This window comes from Bubalus kerabau, chromosome 15 (genome assembly GCF_029407905.1).
Source record: "Bubalus kerabau isolate K-KA32 ecotype Philippines breed swamp buffalo chromosome 15, PCC_UOA_SB_1v2, whole genome shotgun sequence".
NCBI classification, from domain to species: Eukaryota; Metazoa; Chordata; class Mammalia; order Artiodactyla; family Bovidae; genus Bubalus; species Bubalus kerabau.
The window spans coordinates 79,950,570-79,958,781 of record NC_073638.1 but is presented as its reverse complement, the minus strand read 5'-3'; positions in this window follow the sequence as shown (position 1 = coordinate 79,958,781).

Genomic DNA, 8,212 nt, shown 5'->3' with positions numbered 1-8,212 from the left:
TAGAATATGAATACTTGAAAAAATAGGAGTTGGTAAATGAATGACTTACCAACATAAATGAATAATTTGATAGAGTATTTTGAATGTCAACTATATTTATTACATAATACAGAAACAATTTTAAAAGATCACTAGAATATTAGAAAACAAATACAAAAGAAACTTGAACAACCCTACTATTGTATTTGAAACAGTAATCTGAGTTTTAAGTCAGAAATATGAGGTGTAATTTAAACATATATATATATATATATATAAATGTATGTATGAATTCATGTATGTACACTAAGAAACACTTTACAACAAATTGTAGAATAAGGATTATCTCAGATAGAAATGTATATTAAAAATAACTCCCTCAAATCAGGTTCTTGTGCATCGACTACTTGATATTGAGGAAAAAGAAGTAACTGATTTTCTTCTTTTCTTTCAGTTCAGTTCAGTTTGTGACCCCGTGAACCTCAGCACCCCAGGCATCCCTGGCCATCACCAACTCCCAGAGTTCACCCAAACCCATGTCCATCAAGTCAGTGATGCCATCCAGCCATCTCATCCTCTGTCGTCCCCTTCTCCTCCTGCCCCCAATCCCTCCCAGCATCAGAGTCTTTTCCAATGAGTCAACTCTTCGCATGAGGTGGCCAAAGTATTGGAGTTTCAGCTTCAACATCAGTCCTTTCAATGAACACCCAGGACTGATCTCCTTTAGGACGGACTGTTTGGATCTCCTTGAAGTCCAAGGGACTCTCAAGAGTCTTCTCTAACACCACAGTTCAAAAGCATCAATTCTTCGGTGCTCAGCTTTCTTCACAGTCCAACTCTCATATCCATACATGACTACTGGGAAAACCATAGCCTTGACTAAATGGACCTTTGTTGACAAAATAATGTCTCTGCTTTTTAATATGCTGTCTAGGTTGGTCATAACTTTCCTTTCAAGGAGTATGCATCTTTTAATTTCATGGCTGCAGTCACCATTTGCAGTGATTTTGGAGCCAAACAGAAAAAAACTCTATTGCAGTTTCCAACTTTTAAATCAATGCTTTCCAATAGTATAAAAAAAACAAGAAAAGATATTAAGAAAAAATACAAGTCTTAATAGATATTCAAAAATTTTAAATAAAAATTGAACAGATTTAATCTAGCAATATGTATAAATAATAATGCATTCAGTTCAGTTCAGTTCAGTCGCCCAGTCGTGTCCGACTCTTTGCGACCCCATCATCAGCCCTGGGATTTTTTTGGAAGGAATGATACTACAGCTGAAACTCCAGTACTTTGGCCACATTATGCAAAGAGTTGACTCATTGGAAAAAACTCTGATGTTGGGAGGGATTGGGGGCAGGAGGAGAAGGGGACGACAGAGGATGAGATGGCTAGATGGCATCACTGACTCGATGGACATGAGTTTGGATGGACTCTGGGAGTTGGTGATGGACAAGGAGGCCTGGCTTCCTGCAATTTGTGATTAGCTAATCCCTGAAAAGTATCATAAGTTTAATATTAAAAAATAAATTTACATACATACCATTTAATTCACCTCAAGTAAAATGAAATACTTAGGCAAAAACTAAGCAAACATGGAAATCACCCAAGTGTAGTGAAATACTTTTGTGGGCCGAAGAAAAAAATCAAGAAGATCTGTATACTGAAAAGTACAAAATACTGATTAACAAAATCAAAGATGTTTGGAATGAGATGTTAAACATACTCAGTTTACAGCTGAAAGACTAAATGTGGTAAAGACCCTAGTTTTCTCTAAAGTGATCTATAGATTTAATTCAAAGTCTGTGAAGTTTCAGCAGATATTCTGTAGACACAGATGAGTTTATACTACAATATGTATGACAGGAGGACCTAGAATAACTAAATCTGAAGAGTGACCTTGCGACCTCATGCACTGTAGCCCACCAGGCTCCTCTGTCAATTGAATTTTCCAGGCAAGAATACGGGAGTGGGTTGTCATTCCCTTCTCCAGGGGATCTTCCTGACCTAGGGATTGAACCCTGGTCTCCTGCATTGCAGGCAGATTCTTTACCATCTGAGCTGCCAGGGAAGCCCAACACATGTTAAAATGTAGAATAATAGAGAATGACCACTCCTCATTGTGCTAAGACTTACTATCTTACTATGTAGCTACAGTAATAAAAACTGTTAGTACTGGTGGAGAGATGGCCATATAAATCAACAGAACAGAATAAAAACTCACAAGAAGCCCTTGAAATCTGATTAATTCTTTATGAATGTGCAAAGGTAATTCAATAAAAGAAAGACAGTCTATTTTAAAATGGGGCTCGATGAATTAGACATTCAAAAGGGAAACAACCTGATATGAAGAGCTGACTCAGTTGAAAAGACCCTGATGCTGGGAAAGATTGAGGGCAGGAGGAGAAGGGGATGACAGAGGATGAGATGGTTGGATGGCATCACCGACTCGATGGACATGGGTTTGGGTGGTCTTCGGGAGTTTGTGATGGACAGGGAGGCCTGGTGTGCTGCAGTCCATGGGGTTGCAAAGAGTCAGACATGACTGAGCAACTGAACTGAACTGAAGGCAAACAAACTACAAATAATGTTTACCTAAACCTTTTGTAAATCAAATTAACGAAATGTAGAAAAATGCAAAACGTAAGACAGAAAATCTTTAGAGAACAATATAGGGCAAAATCTCTGTCTGGGACCCAGAATTGTTACCCAGCCTAAGCTTGTACTGCAGAATAGGACAATACATCGAGAGAGGAGTTGCTGGTACAAGGAATAGTGAGTTTATTAGGAAAGCCAGCAAATGGAGAAGATGATAGACTAATGTTCTAAAGAATCATCTTAACAGAGGTAGACTTCAGGCTTCTTTAATAATAAAAGGGAAAGGGTTGTGGCTGGTTGTTGCAAACTTTTCAGTGCAGGAATCCTGTGTTCTTGCAGAAGTCCACACAGATCTAGTCACAATGTTCATGGCAACCTCCAGCAAGAGAGTTGTTACACTCTTTGTACATTTAAACACCAGAGTTTTAAAAAGGAGCTCTTAGGTATATTTCAGACTATATTCAAATTCATTTTTTCCGGGGTCCAGCCCCGGCAGATCCAGGGTATTCGAAGCGGGGACGGTGTCGGCGAGGGTAAGGCTACAATAGCTTCAATTAGATATTAATTAAAGATATAAAGAGTAATAGAATGAGGATAGCTCAGTAGGAAAATTCAGTGGAGAAAAGAGGCTGAGTAGCTTGGTTTACGCGGGAGACCAATAAAACTTCAAGACAAGAAGTTTGCACCACTTGCATAGGCCGCAGGCGTCCTTCCGTTATCCCGAAGGAGAGGAGACACTGAGGCCTCCCCGGTCGGATCTTAGAAGCCCAGGCATAATTAGCAAGCATGGCGGGTTCCGCGCTCCAGATGGAGACTCAGCCAGAATTTGAGAGAGAGAGCGACATGGGGAGACCAAGTTTCAGTGAACAAGGCCCACACTTTATTTTCCAAAGTAGTTTTTATACCTAAAGTTGTGCATAGAGGATAATGGGGGAAGGGGTGGAGTCATGCAAGGATAGCAGTTCCTGGTCCTAATCGAAGCCAGGCTTTCAAACTTATCATATGCAAAAGTTCAGGTGAATTACATCATCTTCTGGCCAGGAGGCCTGTTAACATTTTAAGAAACGTATCTTTCTCTAAAGGTGATTATTCCAAAGTCAGGCACCAGCCTCCAAAAAAGCATTGGACAAAGCTGCATTTTACATTTCTATACACCCATTATATCAATCAATACACTGCCAAGGACACAGTAGGTAAGGAGTATGGAGACTTAGCAGCAAACATTGGCCCAACAAGTGAAAAACCCTTCACCAATACAATTTCTAATCAATCTTTTAACTACTCAAAGGAATCTGTGTTTAGACAGTTTAGAACATCTCCTGCCTCTCACAGTTGGGAGGCTCTGAACAATCACATGTGGCCGGAAAAACCTATTCAGGCAGGCTAGAGGATTTCCAAAGGAGTTTGTAGGTTAAACACTGTCACACCCAGGAATTATTAACTGGAGCTGTAAGCTAACTCTTTTTTCAGAGAGAGGTAGTGGGGGACAGCCCCCCGTAAAGTCAGAGGTGTAGGTGAAAGCACAAAGCAGAAAGTAGGCAGACTCTGGTTTTGGGGGTAGATGCTCGAGAATTTCCAGGGGGACTCCTGAGGCTCGATCCCGCCTTTGCGTATGCCGAGCCTCCTTTCTCATGACCTTTGTCATGGGCGGAGTTCCTCACGCTGGCTCCAGGCAGTGATAGAATTCCAGTTGAGCTATTCCAGATCCTGAAAGATGATGCTGTGGAAAGTGCTGCACTCAATATGCAATATGCACTCAATATGCAATATGCCGTCTCCCAGCACATTTTCAAAAAGGGGCAAGTCCAACAAGCACAGGCAACAGAATATATAATTCAGATTTAAAGGAATACGTGATATGGAGGCAGGTTTGTTCTCTGTTGTACAACTAGTGAAGAGTTTATAGATCATGATATCACAATTAGTAGCTATCATAGTAAACTTTATAAATTGAACTGCATCCGAATTAAAAGGATATATTTAATACCAATCACTCTTGAGCACTCAGCTGATTTGGGGGAATACATATCATTGTGGACTAGTAATAAACACACCTACTCCCTAGGTTCCATTAAGGTTTCCAATGCCTCAGGGACAATCACAAAATTGCTTATCATCTCCTCAGGGAGAGACACAGAGACTGAAAAAGTTTTCATAAATTTCTCTCACTATGAATATTCTGAAACACATGGATAAGCCAAGACACACCTTTTGTGACAGGTAGGCAGGTAGTATATTTCATGTGGTATCATATTTTACCAATATACAAGTAGTTTTGTAATTTGCAATACAGCACTTATTCTACAACCAAGCATATCAAAATATCAAGATTTCTGATTGACTTCTGCGTGCATCCTGTTATTGATAACAGGTTGTTATCTGATGCACAATCAGAATAGGACTGCTCCCTTTTTTCTTTAGATTAATATACAAATATTTTCACCACTGCTGATGACCACCTTTGAAACATCAGTGCCACAATGCTTATGTACTATTTATGTTCTATATCAAGACTTCAATATATGAATTTGTTGTTCAGTTGCTAAGTTGTATCCAACTCTTTGCTATCCCATGGACTACAGCCTGCCAGGCTTCCCTGTCCTTAACTATCTCCTGGAGTTTGCTCAAATTCATGTCCATTGAGATGGTGAAGCTTCACCACCCTCTGCCACCCTCTTCTTTTTTTGCCTTCAATCTTTCCCAGCATCAGCATCTTTTCCAATGAGTCAGCTCTTCTCATCATGTGTCCAAGGTGTTGAAGTTTCAGATTCAACATCAGTCCTTCCATTGAATATTCAGGGTTGGTTTCCTTTAGGATTGATTGGTTTGATTTCCATGCAGTCCAAGGGACTCTTAAGAGTCTTTCAGCATGACAATTCATATAAGAAAGGACAAAACTGAGAGATAAGACAGCCTAAAGAGTAAGATGCATCATCACTGCAGATGGTGATTGCAGCCATGAAATTAAAAGACACTTACTCCTTGGAAGGAAAATTATGACCAACCTAGATAGCATATTAAAAAGCAGAGACATTACTTTGCCAACCAAGGTCCATCTAGTCAAGGCTATGGTCATGTATGGAAGTGAGAGTTGGACTGTGAAGAAAGCTGAGCACCAAAGAATTGATGCTTTTGAACTGTGGTGTTGGAGAAGACTCTTGAGAGTCCCTTGGACTACAAGGAGATCCAAACAGTCCATGCTGAAGGAGATCAGCCCTGGGATTTCTTTGGAGGGAAAGATACTGAAGCTGGAACTCCAGTACTTTGGCCACCTCATGTGAAGAGTTGACTCATTGGAAAAGACCCTGATGCTGGGAGGGATTGGGGGCAGGAGGAGAAGGGGAGGACAGAGGATGAGATGGCTGGATGGCATCACTGACTCGATGGACATGGGTTTGAGTAAACTCTGGGAGTTGGTGATGGACAGGGAGGCCTGGTGTGCTGTGGTTCACAGGGTCGCAAAGAGTTGGACATGACTGAGCGACTGAACTGAAAGAGTAAGAAAATATATATATGTGTGTATATATATATATGTAAATTATGGCAGAATTATGAAGTGGCAAGTAGTCAACTTCCAGGTTATTGTCTTTCCAAATCCTTAGTTATAGATTCTGAGATTTTCTTAGTCTCCTCTCAAAAATTGTATATTTAATGAACATTTAAATTAATGCATAATTTTTTTCCTGATCTTTTGATGAGAAACATGGGGATTTCCCCCTTGCATTGAGATGTGAAAAGTAATTTTTGGAGCCTAGAGGACTTTGCCTAATGTTATGGTGATGATATAATATACTGCATGTTTCCAGTGGAATCAGACAGAAAACACATGTAGTTTTCTCAAGGACTATGATTTTAAAACGAATCATCAAATAATCAACACAGATAGCAAATAGGAAAAAGTAATTTGATGCTTTCCATACAATTCTGATGTTGTTAAGAATAAGCTTTTCAGTCCTTAATTATCTTACAGGAAAATCATCACTTGCCAGTGCAATTATTTATTCCTTAGCCTTTCAAAACCCTGTGTACGAGACAGCAAAAGAGACACTGATGTATAGAACAGTCTTATGGACTCTGTGGGAGAGGGAGAGGGTGGGAAGATTTGGGAGAATGGCATTGAAACATGTAAAATATCATGTATGAAATGAGTTGCCAGTCCAGGTTCGATGCACGATACTGGATGCTTGGGGCTGGTGCACTGGGACGACCCAGAGGGATGGTATGGGGAGGTAGGGGGGAGGAGGGTTCAGGATGGGGAACACATGTATACCTGTGGCAGATTCATTTTGATGTTTGGCAAAACTCATACAATTATGTAAAGTTTAAAAAACAACAACAACAACAACAAAAATTGCACCTAAACAAGACTTATATGCCTCCTTTCATTAATTAAAAAAAATTAATTGTAGCTCAGTATTTCTGATGTAAAAAATTAATGTATGCAAAGACATGATATCAGAAGCTCACAGCCTTGTACACAGGATTTATTTGAGGTGTGTTTATTTCCTACAAACATATTTATAATTTAACATTATAAAATATTTTCAATTTTTAATAAAATATTTTTTGAATTATTAAACTTCAGAAACTCCTGACACTACTATTTTGTTTGTAATTAGGAAATTACATGATAAAGGAGCCTGGTGGGCTACAGTTCATGGGGCAGCAAAGAGTATATATATAAGGGTAGATCCTGGTTGCTTAGATGGTAAAGAATCTACCAGCAAAGTGGGAGGCCTGGGTTTGTCCCTGGGTCTGGAAGATCCCCTAGAGAAGGGCATGGTAAACCACTCCAATCTTCTTGCTGTGAGAATCCCATGGACAGAAGAGCCTGGTGGGCTACAGTCCATGGAGTCATAGAGTCAGACATGGCTGAGCAACTAACACATACATGTAATTTATTTTGCCAGTATCCTATTGTGTAATATAGTGATTTAAAACTTATTTTTATATAAGGTGGACGATGTCTTTATCCAAAAGTAATGTTTATAAAATTTCATTATATAAAACAAATTCCAGTGACATCACTTTCTCTCGATTTGCTCAATTTCCTTACAATATCTTTGGTTCCTCCTTGACAAAATATATATTACATGTTACAAACAACTTGGAATATGTCAGTTATTCTGAAAATAATCTTGGGGGAAGAAATGTGCAAAATTCTATGTTAATATACATTACATATATGAGGTAAGGTAGTCCATAAATTATTCAAAGGAAGTGACAGTCCCCTTGTAATCACGGATGTGTAAGCATAATCTAGTTTAGGTAACCTGCTGTCTGTACTTAGAAGTTGAAAACAAACAACAAAAAATTCCTTTGTAATTGATTTTGAGGGTGTTTCAGGTACCATGAATATCTTGAAATATTTTATTTTTGATTATTTTCACAGCAACCCTGCAAGAAACAGTTGGTTTTACTGATGTATATAAAGATACTCACAAAATTTACACTTGCCAAATTATTCCTTTGTATATACCAAAATATAGGAATAACAGATTATATCAACCTATGTATATTTCTTAGAATTTCCTTATATGAAGACAAATGTCTAACATGTTCTGATAGAATTTCCTTACTTTTACACCTCTGTCCAATATTAGTCAAGAATATTAATCATTTCATCTTGTAC